Raw genomic sequence first — 19,254 nt, forward strand, 5'->3', positions numbered from 1 at the left:
TATGTAACCAAAATATCTTTTAAATATCTTTTCTTTAGGTTAACCAGTCTGAATTTTCTGCTATTATTCTGTTCAAGTTATTTTGCTGTGTGGTATCAGCACAATCCTTCTGTATTTAGGAAAGTGGAGAAGCAGCATGGTTACCATTATGTCCTTAGAGCCAGATAAAACCGTGTTCCAATCCTGATTCAATCACTTGCATGCTCTATGACTTTAGGGAAATTATTTTACTTCTTTTAACCTTAGTTTTCTATTCTGTAAAATAGGAATGATGTAAGTGCCTATCTCTTAGACTTATCGTGAAGATTAAGTAAGGTTAATATGATAAATTTCTGTCACCCAGCAGGTGCTCAAGAATGACCATTTCTAGGTAGTAGAATGGTAGTCTTTTTTTTTTTAAATCATGCACCCGTAGCAGTAAAAATATTTTCATCATATAACCCTTAATTATTTATTTACAAATTATATACATATTCCTTCTTGACAAACATATTATGGGCATAAAGCATACATAAAGGTAAAATTTAAAAAGAATGTGACAAAGATAAAAGAAACACTACTTAAAAATAAATAAAAATATGAAGTATAAATGGGATGTTTTTTGCTTTTTAAGTTTTTTCAAACATTTCCAAACTCCAAGGCAACTCCATATTTTTGTAATGAGTTAGAAAATTCTGTTTCCAAGATTTTTTGTGTGTGTAGAAATAAAAATGTTAATGAATGACACATCATTTTCAAACAAAATCACACACTGATCTAAACATTTTTAAACACCCATTTTCAGAAGGCTGTTTCCATAGTACTCAAAAAGAAGCAGTTACTTTCTTACTTATTGCTAAAATCTCACCTCCACCTTGATGGACAGATTCATTTCATTTTGTTTTGTCTTAATATTCGTAGGAGGCTTACTACTGACCATCATTTATCACAGAAAAGTTAAGCAAATTTTCTTTTTTTTCATATCTACTAGGATGCTCCACATTGATCAAACAGGATATTGACTGGGGCACATCCATCCTGATTATTGTCTGCCTCTTGTCTTTGACCTGTCTGGATGGGCAATTGGGGTTTCTCTACTTGTCTCTCCCAGATCCTCACAGAAAAGATCAGCAAATTTGGAAAACATTTCTTCTCTGTAAAAGAAAACTATATAATTCACCTTTAAGTTTGACAAGAGTTTGAAATGTTTTGCCATGGGGTAACCATGAACCTCTCTGCAGCACAAAATATTTTCACAGACACTCCTTGTCTCATGAGGACATATTTATTTAACAGAGATTTATATGGAGCTTACTATTCTCCAGGCACTGTTTTAAGCGCTTTACAAATATTAACTCAGTTAATCTCATAATTACATACATTATCAATTCAGTTTCATTCCCATTTTACAGATGAGATTAACTAAGGCAGAGACAAGTTAACAAGAAACTTGTTCCAAGTCAGGCAGGATCTGACCCTAGCCATTTTGGCTTTAGAGACTCTCCTTTTAACAGCTAGACTCCAGTGCCTAGGAGTCTACTAATGAAGATAAAATACTTTTAATTACACTTAGCACATGTAAACTACAACTTACTGAAGTTTGCTAGAAGCAGAGATTGGGTGAGGTTGCCAATACCAATTCTTCGGTATCATGGAACTCCTCTACTTCCCTCTGGACACCTCTGGTGTTGTACACTCATGTGACCACCTAACGAGTGAACCAAGTGAGGGACCTAGTATGGAAGATATTAGTAACAATCTATTTCTTATTTTTTGTATACACGTAAGTAGGTATTCTAATATTTCCTTCTCATACAGTCCTCAGGGGTATGAGCACCTCTCTTTGGAGATAACCTCTGTAGAATCTGAATGTATATGGAAGAAGGGCTGAAAAGATTTGCTTGTGACTACTTCCAAAGCTGGAATTTACGTCATGTGTGAGTGTATGAGGAGTGGTCCCTCTGGGGACCACTCTAAGGTGGTCCATGTTTTTAAATACATGATTTTAAATCCATGTTTTTAAATGGATATGCATGTTTTTAAATACAGAAATCATGTTAAGTTATAATCTATTTGTATAAATGAGTTTGTACTATACTAACAGTATATTTTGGAATCTATCATGGATGTGTCACAGAAAACTTTCTAAGGATTTTCCCAGGGATAATGTGAAGCATTAAAATTAATTTATTGGTTTACTCTTCTCTACTTCCAGGCATTGTAAGGACCTGTTGGGTGAAAAGGCTTACAAGTAGTTCACACTATTGAGTTGACTGGAGGAACTTAGATTCAGGAGGGTTAAACAAATCTTTTGCTTATGTTTCAGATTGGACACACTATCTTTTTATTTTTGGTTCATAGAAATATTAAGATTAGTTTAATGTTCTATTTTTCTAGAGAAGATCTCCACCTCAGGTGGTGGAACTATTCTTCTTGATACATTGACTTTTACATTGCTCTTCAAAAATAAGAGAATCTGATTTCCACATGACTTATGAATGTTTTGGATGTTTAGGGATGGCTTACATATTTATTTTTCATAGAATTATCACCATAATTATCATAATGCTGTTAACATTATTGCTGTGGATAAATGATTTCTTAACCTGTTTTTATTCAGTACTGTAATAATACAAAAATAGTTAAATGGATAGAAACTTCTGGAATATTTGGATGTGACATGCTACCCTAAAAAATAAGAGCATTGCCTAATGCTAAGATGAACTATATTTTATCACTTTAGGTTCAGAATGAGTCTGATGAATTAGTCTCACTGAATAGATTGTAATCCCTGGAAGGTAGTGTTTAAGCTTTTCTGTTTTCATACATCTAGGATAAGGTTGCTAAGCAGGACCAGGTAAATACTGTTGAATAAGTGAATGATTTTCTGTCTGGGAGACCTGATTTCCCTTAAGGATGTCACAGGACAGACCTGGACTCAGGTATACTTGGGAGGTTACATTTGCTTTGACGACTTTCTCCACGCTCCAAAGGAGACCTTCTTGCTGACCCATCTCAGCTTTCCAATTTCCTTTACTTTGTTTCCCCCTGATTTCATGTGTAAGGATCAAGAGGGCTTTCATGATGGAAATGATTATATTTTAGAACGATGAGGAAAATCTCAATGTAGATATGAACGCCTTTTAATATCCAGTCCAGTTAAACATCATGTAACTGATCCTTACTTATTTATCTGCTTGTTTATCTATTTAAATTCAGCGGACTATGACCCATGTGGAGGAACACGGTGTCAGAGAACAAAGAGTCTACGTTCAATGACTAGAGAGGGGATTCTCAAAGTGTGAGAGTCCTTTGGGCTGTGAACCAATCGAAAGCAAAGCGCGACCTTCCTTCAGTTTTTCCAGGTGAATGATACAATTTACGTGGATGGTATATTTGTATTCAATTTGACTGTCCTCTCAAGTGAGTTCTAAAATTTTATAAACTAAACTAAACTAAAATCCTATCTATGTTTTGCTATGAATTCTGGCGGCCATGCATTGATGGATTTGTAGCAGGTTCTTACTGAGCCTGCCTGTGAGTGATAGTTACTTCGTAGGATAATTGCAACACAGATAAGATGTAGACTTGGCGTTTATTTTCATTCTCTTTTTTTAGCATAGATTGTGATTAGTTTAGTTTCATCATTATGTATTTATTTTCGTTAAAGGTCACTTGGTTAATCCTACAACCATCATGATGCATATTTGCACTGATAGTATTCGGCCATTTTCCCCTATAACTAGATTTTAAAGACACACCTGTAATCAGTATGAATAATCCGTCCCTCTATTGTTAAAACGTGTATATATATAACCTTTCCCAGAATGTGCTTGTATAATCACACTTCACTGTTAATCATTGAATTCATTTTCTGCTGGAAATGAATGGATCAAGGAAGCCTTTACACACTTATCTAGATCATCCAGATTTTATGTACTTGGAGTGTGTCCAGTTCTGACTGATTCCAATAATGAAGACAGTTATTCAAGTCTAGGTCAAGACTGTCAATAAAATTTAAAGAAAGGAAACTGACCCAACTCCAGATAGCACGGATAGTAATATTTTGCATAAATAGAGGTAAAGGAAAGAATGTTGGGGATTGAAGAACTTAGGATCATTTTTTAATATTTAAGGTCATTTTCTAATATTGAAGGTTTATACCTACATTGTCCAACTCACTAGCTACTATTCATATGTAGCTATTTAAATTTCAATTTAGATTAATTAAAATTAAATAAAAGAAAAAATCCAGTCCCATAGAGTCACCAGTCATATTTCAAGGGCTCCATAGCTTCCTGTGACTACAGTAGTGCCTTCTGACCAGACAGCACAGATTTAGAACATTCCTATCATCACAGAAAGTTCTCCTGGAAGTACCTGTTTAGACCATAAAACATCTGAGCAAATTTTATTCAAGAACTAGCAGTGATAGCTGGCAGAATGATACACTGCACTCCCAAACTGTTCAATTTGAAGAAGGAAGAAGAAAACAGACTGTTATTCAATCTAAGATAAATAAAGGAACCCACTAAATGGAAGAAATTGTCAGCTAATCTGTAAGCCTGGAAAAGGGGAATGTATTTTGTGGAACACAGGCCTAACCATTTATGTAAAAAAATGTCACATGTTAGTTGCAATCAAAACTTGTAAGACTACCTGCGTTTGCAGTACGAAATGGTCTCACACCTTTAAAGAAGTCTAAGCTTCAGAAATGTGTGCTTCAAGGTAGGGATATTCCTTTTTTAACTTGGGACAGTCTGCTTGGTGCCTTTTCTAAATAGGCATCAATATGAATTCTCACATAAAAATCACAAGATGCGTGAAGCTAAGCACATCGTGCGTAGGGCTGCCCATCATAGCTTGACTACTTCCTATATTTGGAAATTTCCCACATTAAGAACCCCACTTCTCCAACATAGAATTTTTGACTTTGAAAACAAAACTCAAGCATCTCAGTCTCCTTTGCAGCTGAAACTCAAGCAAGTGATCCAGGTTCCACCAGTCAGTGACACCCACACAAGATACACCCACTGATACCAGAACCAAAGGAGACAGGCTCCACGTGTGACTTTGGTTGTTGCTGCTGTGGGTGGTACCCAGTTTTGATAGTGGTTGCCGCAGCAGTGTTGGGCAGGCCAAATGCCTGACACAGAAGTGGCCCTGGTACCAGCTGTAGCAGCCATTTCGGTCAAGTTGCAAGGTTTAACACTTAGCATTGGAGGTGGTGGTGGCCATTTCCTCCTCAGACCAGTTCTGTGGTTTGGTCATGAACATTCTTCCTGAAAATTTAGCCTCCTGTCATTCTCCAGCTCTCTTTTTTTCCTATGAGCTACCTAATACCCTTTAATAAATCCTTTTACTGCTTAAGCTCTCTGGAATGGATTCTGTGGTTGCAGCTAAGAACTCTGGTGATATAGGCAATGATGTCAGTTCATGTTTTGGATTCATAGATATGAAGTAGTTTGCTCATTATGCATTTATCACATGCCTGCCAGGCTCTGGGTTGGGATCTCACTGAAGTTTCCAACTGGAGCGTCCTTGTGCATGATGGTAGCAGGGAGAGATAAAATATAGGAGGTGAGACAGGGGTTGGACATGCTGAGATTGGGAAGATTCTTCTTTTCTGCCATCCTAAATCCAGTCTGTCGCCAAATCCTCACAATTGTATCTCTTAAATATCTTTCCCATACCTCCTTTCTCCCTCCATAGTCTTTCATTTACTTGGCAAACATTCAACTCCGGTATTTATTATTTTTCACTTAACTTATCAAAATAGCCAATTACAACAATAAGACCATGTAGTTCCTTACACACCATACCTTTACTTGTGAATGCATCTTTGCTAATGCCGTTAAGAACCTAAGAAACCCTGCCCTTCCCCTTATCCATGTGGACACCTCCTATTTATACTTCAAGACATAGATTATGCCTTTCCTATTACACATACTACATTGTATGATAATTATGTGGTTTTTAATTCAGCTTATCCAACTGGACTGTGAAGTCCTTAGGGCACATATCATGTTTTATTCACTGTTGTAGTTCTGGACCTTGCCCCAGTGCCTGATATACAATAGGTACACAGTCAATACTTGTTGAGAGAACAAGTGACTTATAATTTATTTATTACATGTTTATCCCCTTGTCCAGCTTCTTCAGAAGAGTACAATGTCTGGCATATAATAGGGACTCAATAATGATTTATTGTGCACATTAATGAGGTTCATATGGGGCATCTGTTGAAGATAATTGGTGGCAAAAGCAAGATTATGATTTTGGGGCTTCCCTGGTGGCACAGTGGTTGAGAGTCCGCCTGCCGATGCAGGGGACACAGGTTCGTGCCCCGGTCCGGGAAGATCCCACATGCCGCGGAGCAGCTGGGCCTGTGAGCCACGGCCGCTGAGCCTGCGCGTCCGGAGCCTGTGCTCCACAACGGGAGAGGCCACAACAGTGAGAGGCCCGCGTAACGCAAAAAAAAAAAAAAAAAAGGATTATGATTCTGATGCTTAGAATAGAAGCCAGGGCTGGAGATTAGACTTTGGGAATTGTGAGGTGGTGGTTTGTGGCAGCTGTGCAATGCTCTCCTTATATCACTGACTGTAGGGAGTGTAACTGACCACTGGCTCCAGCTGCTACACTTTGAAATACTTCCCGTATTTGCACCGAGGCCAACTTTCCCACGCACAGCTCCCAGGCAATGAATGGGTGCAGAAGGGAAATGGGGGCTCCTCTGATAAGTGACTGGTTTGCGGACTCTCCAGTGACTTTGGCAAACATTCACAGAATTGCACAGCACTCCAGGATCCTTCCACCCGACTTTCCCTCCCTCTCTGTGCCTCACTTAGGTTCCGACTGGCATCGCAGTCTGGCAGCTTTTCAGCCTCTACAAGCTCCCTTCTTACTTCCCTTTGCATCTTGGATTTTGCTTCTCAGAGGACCCTAACACTCTGTTGAAGCAATGAAAGTAGATTAGTTATTCAAGGAGAACCACGAACTGAGAAGAGCTAAGAGCCAAAGAGAGAAGCTTACAGGCATGAATATTTAGGGAGTGGGAAAGAGAGTACTGGGGGAGAAAGCTAAAAACAGTGGTCAGATAAGCAGGCAGACAACCAAGGAGAGTAGTGTTCCAGAACGGCCATCACTGGGTGTGTTTCATTCCAGAGCTTTTTCCAGGCATGATAAAAGTTAAAAATTTACCAAGAAGAAATAAGAAGGCTAGAGACATTTTAAAAAAAGAGAGAGCGAGCTGCTGAGGTCAATATTTTTTTTTTTTTTTTTTGCGGTACACGGGCCTCTCACTGTTGTGGCCTCTCCCGCTGCGGAGCACAGGCTCCGGACGCACAGGCTCAGCGGCCACGGCTCACGGGTCCAGCCGCTCCGCGGCATGCGGGATCCTCCCGGACCGGGGCACGAACCCGCGTCCCCTAGCATCGGCAGGTGGACTCCCAACCACTGGGCCACCAGGGAAGCCCAAGATATTTTAAGATAAATTAAACAGATAATTAAAATAGAAGTAATATCACAATACTTACATAAAGTTATTACACTGTACACCTTAAACGTATACAATGTTATATGTCAATTGTATCTCAATAAACCTAGAAAAAATGTTCAGGTAAAGAGAACTGTATGTGCAAAGGCCCTGGACAATGCCTTTACTTTGAGAAATAAAATAAATTTAAAAAAAATAGAAGCAGTAAACTAAATGTATGTTACCTGTTCAGATTCATAGCAATAAACATTTTAAAAACTGATTTACAGCTAAGAAAGGGCACTTCTGTTTTCACACATGTATTACTTCCTCTGTTTCCTATATATCCTTTCTCTTATTATCCTTATTATAATAATATACATATTAATAATAATTATTATTCTATCATTTGGCATGTATACCAGATAGAAGTGTTGGGTGGGCCAAAAAGTTCATTCAGTTTTTTCTGTAAGATGACTCTAGTAGCACTTAGTTTTCTTTAACTTCATTTGAAACAATTTTGTTAGATTGTATTATGACAGCTGTGACAGTGTGCATTTAAAAAAAAACATCAAAATTGGTGAACTTTTGTGTAGCCATTTTAATACAGAAGATGGAAGAAAAAAGCAACATTTTCGGCATAGTATGCTTTATTATTTCAAGAAAGGTAAAAACGCAATTGAAACGCAAGAAAAGATTTGTTCAGTGTATGGAGAAGGTGCTGTGATCGATCGAACGTGTCGAAAGTGGTTTGCGGGACTTCCCTGGTGGTGCAGTGGTTAAGAGTCTGCCTGCCAATGCAGGGGACACGGGTTTGAGCCCTGGTCCGGGAAGATCCCACATGCCACGGAGCAACTAAGCCCGTGTGCCCCAACTACTGAACCTGCGCTCTAGAGCCCACGAGCCACAACTACTGAGCCCACGTGCCACAACTACTAAAGCCCGCACGCCTAGAGCCCATGCTCTGAAACAAGGGAAGCCACCACAATGAGAGACGCCCACGCACCACAACGAAGAGTAGCCCTCGCTTGCCGCAACTAAAGAAAACCCACGCAGAGACAAAGACCCAACGCAGACATAACTAACTAACTAACTAACTAAATAAATAAATTTTACAAAGTGGTTTGTGAAGTTTCATGCTGGAGCTTTCTCGCTGGATGGATGCTCCACGGTCGGGTAGACCATTTGAAGTTGATAGCGATCTAATCCAGACATTAATTGAGAACCATCAACGTTATACCACGCGGGAGACAGCCGACATACTCAAAATACCCAAATCAAGCGTTGAAAATCATTGGCACCAGCTTGCTTATGCTAATCGATTTGATGTTTGGGCTCCACATAAATTAAGGGAAGAAAACCTTGACAGTATTTCTGCATGCAATTCTCTGCCTAAACGTAATGAAAACATTTCGTTTTTAAAACAAACTGTGACAAGTGATGAAAAGTGGATACTGTACAATCGTGTGGAACGGAAGTGGTCATGGGGCAAGTGAAATGAACCACCACCAACCACACCAAAGGCCGATCTTCATCCAAAGAAGGTGATGTTGTGTATAGGGTGGGATTGGAAGGGAGTCCTCTCTTATGAGCTCCTTCTGGAAAACCAAATGATTAATTCCAAAAAGTACTGCTCCCAATGAGACCAACTGAAAGCAGCACTCAATGAAAAGTGTCCGGAATTATCAACAGAAAACACATAATCTTCCATCAGGATAACACAAGACCGCATGTTTCTTTGATGACCAAGCAAAGACTGTTACAACTTGGCTGGGAAGTTCTGATTCATCTGCCTTATTCACCAGACATTGCACCTTTGGATTTCCATTTATTTTGGTCTTTACAAAATTCTCTTAATGGAAAAAGTTCAATTCCCAGGAAGACTGTAAAAGGCACCTGGAACAGTTTCGGGAAGATGGAATTACGAAGTTGCCTGAAAAATGGCAGAAGGTAGTGGAACAAAACGGTGAATATGTTGTTCAATAAAGTTCTTGGTGAAAATTAAAAATGTGTCTTTTGTTTTTACTTAAAAACCGAAGGAACTTTTTGGCCAACCCGCTAGTATGGGAGTGTGGATGGGTGGATAATATGAGTCTCCTAATCATGGGAATTGATGTAGAGGTGGTTAAGCGACAAGAGTAGTTATTGAAAGTTACTCTAAAGAGAGAGAAAGGCTGCTAGACCATCTAAAGAAAGAATATGTCAAACAAAAACACAGCCAGCAACAGAGGCAGAACAAGAAGAAAGGCACAGAGCCCAATTCTTCTAGTGCTCATTCAAGGAACAATCAGCAGAGAGGGTTCTATGATGGTTAATTCTACGTGTCAACTTGCTAGGGCCGTGGGGTACCCAGACATTTTGTCACATATTATTCTCGGTGTGTCTGAGAGGGTGTTTTTGAATGAGATGAACGTTTGAATCTGTAGACAGAGTAAAGGAGATTGTCCTCTCTATAGTGGGTGGATCACATTCAATCAGGTGGAGGCAAGAATAGAAAGAAAAGACACCTTCTCCTGAGTAACACGGAACTCCTCTTGCCTGACTACCTTGCGCTGGGACATCCGTCTTTTCCTGCCTTAGAACTGGGTCTTGAGCCTGCCTGCTTTCACACTGGATTATACCATCAGCTCTCTGGTTCTCAGCCCTTCAGACTTCGAGAAAATTTATACCTTCAGTTCTCCTGGGTTTCCAGGTGATCACGACAGATCTTGGGACCTTTCGGCCTCCATAACTGCATAATCATGTGAACCGATTCCTTATAATAAAAATCTCTTCCCTTCTCTCTCTCTCCCTTCCTCCCTCCCTCCCTCCTTGCCTCCTACACACATACACACACGCACATACACACACACACCCTTATTGGTTCTGTCTCTCTGGAGAACCCTGACTAAACAGGGTCTTTGCCAAAGAACCAGAGAGTGCGCTGCCCCATATGGGCATTATTGGTACATATGGGCATAACGGTCTATGGAAAGACTGCCTCTCATCTTATTGATTCTGCCTCTTAAATATTTCCTCTCCATTCACAATGCCACTACTTTAAAGCCTTTATGATTTTGTGCTTTTGCAATCTAAATCCCTGTCAAACAGGAGACACTGCTTTGGGAAAGATCCCCAGTGTTCTCCTTACTTGCTGCAAGTAATACATCCTTCCTTCTCCTGCTCCTTGGCTTTGTTGTGTCTTTTGGCTCAACACCCACAAAGAGGTGAACCCGGTTTTCAGGTAACACATTTTGGCAACTCTGGCAGGACCTCTTGCCTAACCCCTTTGGGTTCCTCCAGTTCCCAACAGGGGATGCAGTGGGCTGCAGCAGCTCACCTGATGAATTCATCTAATTTGCTGGGGGACCTTTGAGGAAGGGTAGAGGGGAATCCCTCTTAGTGCTTAATTTGCTGGGTCTGGGCTCAGGGGCCGCTCTGGACATCTTGATCTGGAGAGACCCTTTGGAGAAGTGAGTGGTATTTACCTCGCAAATTAGCTTCAGGGCTCTATCTCAAGGAGGGGAGAAGAAATGATTCAGGAACTTCGGGGAAAAAAATCCCTGCCAAACAGTTTCTTCCTCCAATGCACCAGAAAGATCTTTCAAAGTTCAAGTCTGATAATGTATTTCCATTGGTTCAAATCTTTCCATGGGTTCTGGTAGTGTTTCTAAATCTATGTGTTGGCTAAATAGGTATGTTTGCTCTGTGAAAATTCATTGAGCTGTGGATATATGAGTTATGTACCTGTGTGTATGTCTGACTTAAATAAAAAGCTATATTAAAAAATCTCCCCATGGCTTTTCATTGTCTCCAGGATTGAGTCAACCCCTTAGTTTGATATTTAAAACCTTTGGTTCTTCTTGTCTTTCCAAAGTCCTGTCACTTCCCCAGTCTACTCATACCTCATTACTTGTGTCCTACAAATAAACTATCTTTTTTCTTAACTATTTATATTTGCTCTGTCTGGAATGCCCTTTCATTTTTGTCCACCTTCTTAACTATTATTCCTCCTTTGAGAATAAAGCCAGGTAGTGTCTTCTGGGATCATTTTTAATCCCTCAAGGCCATTCTTTCTTGTTTTCCCAAAGTAGACCACACAAAGCTCTAACACACCTTCATCACATTGCTATACCTATTTATTTTTATTTCTGGCTCTTCCATTAGATGGTAAATTCCTCTATAACCTGGAATATGTCATATATATTTTTCTCCAGTATCTAACATTGTGTTTGGCATATAGTCCATACCCACAAACATGTTTTTAACACACGAATGAGGGAGACAGATTGAGGAAAGGTAATAAATGAACCATGCTTTGAAATAAATTACAATCTAATTGAGTAAATGAAATATAGACACATAAAAAGTTAAAGAAAATATGATACAAAAATAAATGAGTCACAAGTAATAAATTGTTAAATGTTCAATCACAGCAACGGACCCTAAGTGACACAGGTGTCAGAGGAGAGAAGTGGTCAGGTCGTAGGACAGTAGGGACTCGACATCAAGATCTGAAAAGCTGCACAGCATCTGGATTGCTGGAAAGAAAGAAGAAAGATATTCCAGTAATGAGGATCACTTAAAATATCTATGAAGAAACAGTTGAGTAAATAGAACAATCCCATTCGATCGTTTTTTAACATGGAAGGATATGGATAAAACGGTAACTTCAAGCAAGGAGAGGAAATTTACACGGAGGATGTTATGCTACATTTTGGACAGTTGAGTTTGAGGTGCCTGCAAAAGACCAATTAGAGCTGTCTGGAAAGTGGTTAGAAACCGAATCTTCATTTCAAGAGAGAAGTAAGAGATACAAATTTGCTAGCCAGTCACACGTGCGCCAATGAATGGACCTGAAAAAGAATATATAGAGAGAAGGTAAGGGGTTAACAATGGGACCTTGGGGGAAATCTATATTTAAGGGATAGAAAGAGGAAGACATGCCAGAAAGGGAAATCTGATATGTGTCAAGAAAATAGAAAGGAACTCAGAGGACTGGAGAGCCGCAGGGCCAAGGGAGGAGAGAATTTTGAGAATCAGGGGGTTGTTGGTGGTGACAAATGTATTAGAGAAGCCAAGAAGGCTAAGAACTGCAGTGAGGCTATTGCATTTGTTTTGGGGGAGTTAAATGATAATCTTCAAGACAGCTATTTCAGTAGGGTGCTAAAAACTGAAAATAGTACAGCGGGTTGAGGAATCAGTGGGAAGTTAGGGAGGGAAAGCAAACCTCTCTCAACAAGAATGGTGTGAGGGAAAGAGGGATTGGCCTGGTAGCTTGAGAGATTAGCACAGCTAAAAAAGGCCCTTTTTTCTCAGATGACTTATGGGAATGTTGTGGGTACAGGAGAAGTTGATTTTTTTTTTTCCAGAAAGAGGTGGAAGATGCCAGAGAGAGATAGGAGATATTCAATCGATGGGCCAAAATCCAAGAACATATATAAAGGCAAAGAACCAAGGCCAATTAGAAAACACAAGGGAGGAATATTTGAGTATCCTGGGAAATTCTGAGCTTTGTAAGAATGGAAATAGGGAAAACACACTTTGGAAGCCTTCCATCTTCTTAACCAAGTCAGAAGTGAGGTTTTGAGGACAAGTGAGATGAGCTTAGGAATGAAGTAAAGAGAAACACAAAGCTTAGTATTGAGATAAGAAGAGACAGACACAAGATACGGCTATGTAGGAAAATGTTTGTCTATATGTATATTAAAGATGCAATGTGTGTGTGTTTAAATGATTAATATGTATTTATTGTAAAATCCCATCACCCAGAAATAAACATTGTTAGGTGATATTACAGTGGAAGAATTTAGGAAAGTTGATGTCTAACTGGATAACTGCATAACAGGGCATAAGTGGGAGAGAATTAGCTGCCTGTGTCATTGGAAAGGTATGTGTGGCTTGCCAGAACTGCAGCAGTCCCAGGGACACCAGGTTTGGGATAGAAGATGATGTGTACGGCTTTGGGCATTAGATTTGCCGTGGAAAATTCAAGAGATGGATTCTCATAACTTTACATAAGCGGAGACCTTGATGTGAATTAATGATCAGCGTGGGACCGTAGGTAACAGAGTGAAGATGGGGAGGAAAGAAAAGAATAAGGCAAGTGCTGTGACCAGAGGCTCAGGGGGCAAAGATTTCCAGCTGTGTTTAGTGGGACAACGAAGTCAAGGAGAAAGAGAACGAGGAATACATCAGTTCCAGGATTAGCTCCCTGGGAACCTATCCATTGATTTTCTTTAAATTATGGTCTTGTTTTCACAATTAGTTTTAAAATGGATTATCCCACAATACCACAAATTATTGCTCAGATTTTCCTCTGAAGGGTTCATAACAAGACAGAGAGAAATTATTTCTTTTCCAGCCTTAAGGACTAGAGTCTATGCAGGACTCAAAAATTTTCAAAAGGAAACCAAATTTGCTTTGAAAGCCCTTATAAAATGCACCTTTACTTTCATTGTTTTGGTTTGCCACGTTGGATTTACTTCATTGTTTTTCACAGGACAGTTTCTGCAGCCTTCTAGGACAAGATGATTTTCCTTCCCAGACATGCTTCCTGCCAATATATATAGAAGCAATATTTTTGAGTGTAATATTCCCTGGAACTGTCTTGGCATTTTTGCTGAGAGACAGATTAAACTGGAGGGAGGCTGACCAACAGCAGCCGCAGAGAACAATATTCTTGAATGGATTGTATCTAAGTCTTGGGTTTTTTAAATTTTGAAGCTCTGTATTTTTAATGGAGGCTCTTAATGCAGGCATATAGATGAGAATTCTTTAGATGCAAATAAAATATATATTAATCACAGGTGTTACGTGTGATTAGCAATATACCACAAAGAAGGGAAGTGATATTTTAGTATTTTGTTCCACATATTAATGCTGCTAAAATTAAATTCTCTATCAGTTCTTTCCAAAATTATTCTTACAACCACTTAGAGAGAGCTTTCTTTCTCTGAAATATTTTTCCTGCCTCTCACTCATGCATAACAGAAAATTATTCTGCATCTCATCCAAGCTCAAAAAAATCCCAGTTTTAAGTGCATGCTTAAATGGTGCCAAGAGAAAACTCAAAATAGAAGCCTCAGGACAGAGAGAGATCATTTTGTTCAGTAAGTTGAAATGTAGTATTAGAGGTTAAAATAAGCCCAACTGGTTATCCAGGTTAGTATTCAAAATTTCAAGTTGAAACTTTCAAGGGATGCGTAAGAAGGAAGGAGCAAACAATGCCGGCAGGAAGTTTTCTGGATCGTGTCTTCTGAAGACCTCCACATATGGATCCTAAGCGTGTGGGCAGGCAGCGTTGCTAGGTGGGGTTGACTCAAATTTATTTTTTTAAATTTGTGACTGTTGTTGGCTGCGTTTATCATCAAACAGAAAATAATTACGGAGCTACTACGATGTGCATGGCATGGTGTGTAAGTGTAGCTAAAGCTAAGATGATGAGGTCCAAGCTTCCATTCCAGGAGACACCAGGAGTGGAATTTGTGGTTGTTGGACGGAGCATGCAGGAGGCAGGCTCAGCGAACACCAGGCTGAAGAGATCCTGCCAGAACTGTCTCATGCAGGTGCAGCCTGTTGTGTGCAGCCTTTCTCACAGCAGAGTAACCCTGGTATAAGCCAGCTCCCTTCACTTTAACAGAACAGTTATCAGAGTGATGCTTCTTGGCACACAGTGGCTCCTTGGCAGCCTTCTCTGTCCCACCACCCATCTGCCTTTAAAGACAGAGTTAATGATGGCAAATCTGTACGTCGGTATCTCTCAGACATGCTTCAAATCTACGGAGACCTAAACCAAGCTACCTATCTCTGCTAGGATGGAAAAAAAAAAAATCGCAGAGTGCTTATCAGTCTCCAGAAGTCACTTCCATATTTACCTGGAAATAATTTTAGGCAGGCAATATTAAGGAATTTCAAAGCTAAGGCTAAACCTTCACTTCTGTTTTGCTAGAATGACAAACTACAGTAAATATTCTGTAAGCCCTGAGGACCCATTGGCTGTAGATTAACAGTATGTAGCTATGAGTTAAAGAGACAGTTTGACGGTGAATAACTTTATTCTCACACTGTTGAAACTCACCCCTTTAGAGGATACTTTTCCTATTCTCTTTCTCATTTCATCACTACCAGTGAAAATGGGTTTCTGCACCAGGATTCAGAAAAGAAAACCCTCTTGGATCATAGAGCTAAAAGTAATTCATTCTAAGCTTTTATACAAAGCATTTTGCAATTTAGTAGAAGAGTGAAAAAGGTTTTTTCCAGCTCTACAGTCTATATGCAGGCACGTCCTAAGTCTGTTTTTTCAGTTTTCTTTTCCATGGTGTAATTGCCTCCTGGCTATCCTGTTTGGATGTCCCCAAGTTACCTGAAGTTCAACTCTGGAACTGAACTCTTCATATCTCCCCTCCAAACATGCTCTTCCTTCTGTAGGAAATATCTTAGGTAATGGTTCATGCTCCTTGGCAAACTTCTACTCATCCTTCATGGCCTTAGCCTAAATATCACGTCCTCTCTTGTGACTTTCCAGCTCTCCCAAGTCAAGTTAGTTGTTTTTGTTCCTATTATCTCATGCAATTTTTTTACTTTCACTTAGTTGTTTTTGTTCCTATTTTCTCATGCAATTTTTTCATGCTTTCACTGTTTTTTTAAAATACTTTTCTGATATTTTTTCTGTTGTTATAAATTTAGTTTTGGCTGCGTTAGAGCTTCGTTGCTGCATGCGGGCTTCCTCTAGTTGCGGTGAGCAGGGGCTACTCTTCGTTGCGGTGCGCAGACTTCTCATTGTGGTTGGTGGCTGCTCTTGTTGTGGAGCACAGGCTCTAGGTGGGCGGGCGTCAGTAGTTGTGGCACGTGGACTCAGTAGTTGTGGCTCGCAGGCCCTAGAGCGCAGGCTCAGTAGTTGTGGTGCACGGGCTTAGTTGCTCCGCGGCATGTGGGATCTTCCCGGAGCAAGGCTCGAACCCGTGTCCCCTGCATTGGCAGGCGGATTCTTAACCACTGCGCCACCAGGGAAGTCCCTACTTTCACTGTTTCATTTACATACTGTGTCATGATTATGAGCTCCTCAAAAGCAGGGACGCTTCCATGTTCTTTGTAAGCTTGCTGCTATAGCGAGGCATGGTGTAGTTTACACGATGAAAATGTTTGTTGAATTAATTTATATACATCTGCTACTCTCTGTGTCCTTGGTCTTCATGCATACATTTATCAAGGGCAAGGCATATTCTTTTACCATATTCCAAATGTAACTTACAAGCTGTTTGATCTCGATTGTCTCTTAACCACTTGGATTCAGTTTCCTCATTTATAAAACATAGAAAAGATGTGACTCCTTTAAATGATAACAAAAATAATAACAACAGTATATACATATTTCTTTCAAGTTTTTTCTTCCTCTTGACAAGCTCTTTTTAGAGGTCTGGCTCAAAAGGATAGTTGAAGACAATAAAAGGTGTTATTTTTGGTTTTTGTTTTTATTGTGAACAAAAAAGATTTTAGGGGCAGCACAGGAACTGTCTTCAACTATCAAAAGGGCTTTCATGTGGAAGAAGGACAACCACGTGGCTGCAGGAGCCAGAACTAGGACTGATGAGTGCGGGTTATTAAGAAGCATTTAAACATCAGATCGAGTCCACTGTATGTGGTCTGGGTCTTACGTCCCAGACGTAAGGATTTCAAGGATCAGTAAAATAACTATGCTACTCCCCAAACTTGGGCACTCATATCAAGTTTTCAACATTGTGTTTTGCCAAATGAAAAACAAACCAAGCAACATCAAAAAAGCAAAACCATTTTCTACTATGAGCATCATTTCATAAATGAGAGATAATTTTACCAAAAAAAAAAAAAAACACAGGAAGGACATAATAAAGAGTAAGTCTTTTTGGGTAAGGAAAAGAGAAAGCTTACAATGATACACACACACACACACAAACACACACACACTAAATTTTTCTTCTCATTTTGTTTAGATCTTGCAATATCAATACTGATTTAATGGGCCTGTAGGTCAGTGTTTGAGCTTGTGTGCTAAGCCCTGTTTAAGCCTGATATTCAACTATAAGGGGTAAAGATACACAGATACATAGAGATTTACATATATACCTATATATTTAATTTGGAGTCGTGTAGGTCTAAGAAGGTATTTTTCCTCAAATATTAAGAATTATGAAACCTGATGTATAGTCATGTTGCTTTGACTTACTTTCTGCAGTCAGAACATTGTATTTTTGAACAAGATCCTCGATTTTCACATATCCTCCTGCGTCCTGTTTTTCCTTGAATCTGTAAAATGAATCAGTGTTTGTTGGTCTGGAATTCTGGGCGTTACATGTAATGCTGGATTCTTAGTGTGCTTCAAGTTGTATCTTTAAGAAAACCTTACTGAACAGGGCTAGGGCACTGTAGGCCAGGAGACCTTTTTTTCTCTCTCTCTCTTGCTGCTGTGGTTTCCTGTGTAATATTGGGTTGCTCCTGCTCTGAATCAGGGTCCAGGATGAACCCAGCATGAGTGTGCTCTCCTGAGGGTGGGAGAGGTGGGTGTAGGGTTGTTTGGCCTGATTCAGCAGCTGAAGGGAGAGCCTGTCTCTTAGGGGAAGGGCAAAACCACTGCTTGGATGAAAGGATAGAACATTAGGCCAAAGGGGAGACTGATCTCTGTGCAGGTTAAAACTTATACAATAAATTATAAGAAAGTTTGGATTCCCAAGTTTATGAGACTTGGTGGTGAATTTGACAGGAGCCATGGAAGGCTGACATTCAGAGCCCAAGTCTTATCAAGTAGTAGTATCATTAGGTATGGAGTTTGTACTGTCACTTTTTTTTTTTCTTGCATTGTCACATTTGTTCAGTCAATTTCTCCTCAACATAAGACACTTTAACAGAGGTGCTTCTAGAAGCAGCATTTTATTTTTCCTAGGCAACTAGGTTATACTCAGGAAGTTACATTTAACATCTTGTAGTCATAAATATGAAGCACTGCCTGTCTTCTACCCAAGGCTACTGTAAAGCTGTAACATAAACAAAGGTTTTGGATTAAAATTCTCAATAACTTTTATGCATTATTAAAATGACCTACCTTATGAAGATAAGGAATTTGTCTTAAGGAATGCTAAATGACATACCTGAGTTATAACAACAATTAAGGGTAGTCATAAATTGAGAAATATATGTATATGTACTTGTATGTCTCAAATATCTTTGAAAAATTAAGAATGTAGATTCATTTCTGGAATCAAAGAGTAAGATACAGTGAGAGAATTATTTCCCTTTCCCTCCCCCAATAATATTTAAATTGAATGTACAAAGTTGGTGTATCTTTCTCTCATCCTATCTATTGATTTGAGAAGAACTTTCACAAACTCTTTCCAGAAATTAGACTAAGGACCACAATAAAATCCCCCCAAGCTCGTCTAAGCCTGAAGGATTGCAATTTATTGCAATCTTGATGTATATCTCCTAGTAGCACAACCATGGAACTAAAGTTTAATGCTGTGCAAGGATCACCCAGAAACCCCCAGTGTTCAGTCTGTCACCCTAGAGAGATGACTTGAAGAGCTTTCTGGAAGAGTCTTAGCTACGTTCCAGATAGCTCCTGTGGTCTTCAGAAGTCTTAAGGTTCCATTTGGGTGAAAATGGCATAATACTTGTCTTCCTCAGACATGAACTTCAAAGGGGGAGAAGTGGCTTTAGGTCTAGTGTCTCATTCCTTAAAAGAGAATATTGTCCTTATTGAGGTTATCCCTACCGATGTGAAATTGAGATTTTTAAGGGAATTATCTGGGTACTTCAGGTAATTAATCAGATCAAGAATTTCCTTTGAT

This window comes from Orcinus orca, chromosome 2 (genome assembly GCF_937001465.1).
Source record: "Orcinus orca chromosome 2, mOrcOrc1.1, whole genome shotgun sequence".
In the NCBI taxonomy this organism is placed as follows: Eukaryota; Metazoa; Chordata; class Mammalia; order Artiodactyla; family Delphinidae; genus Orcinus; species Orcinus orca.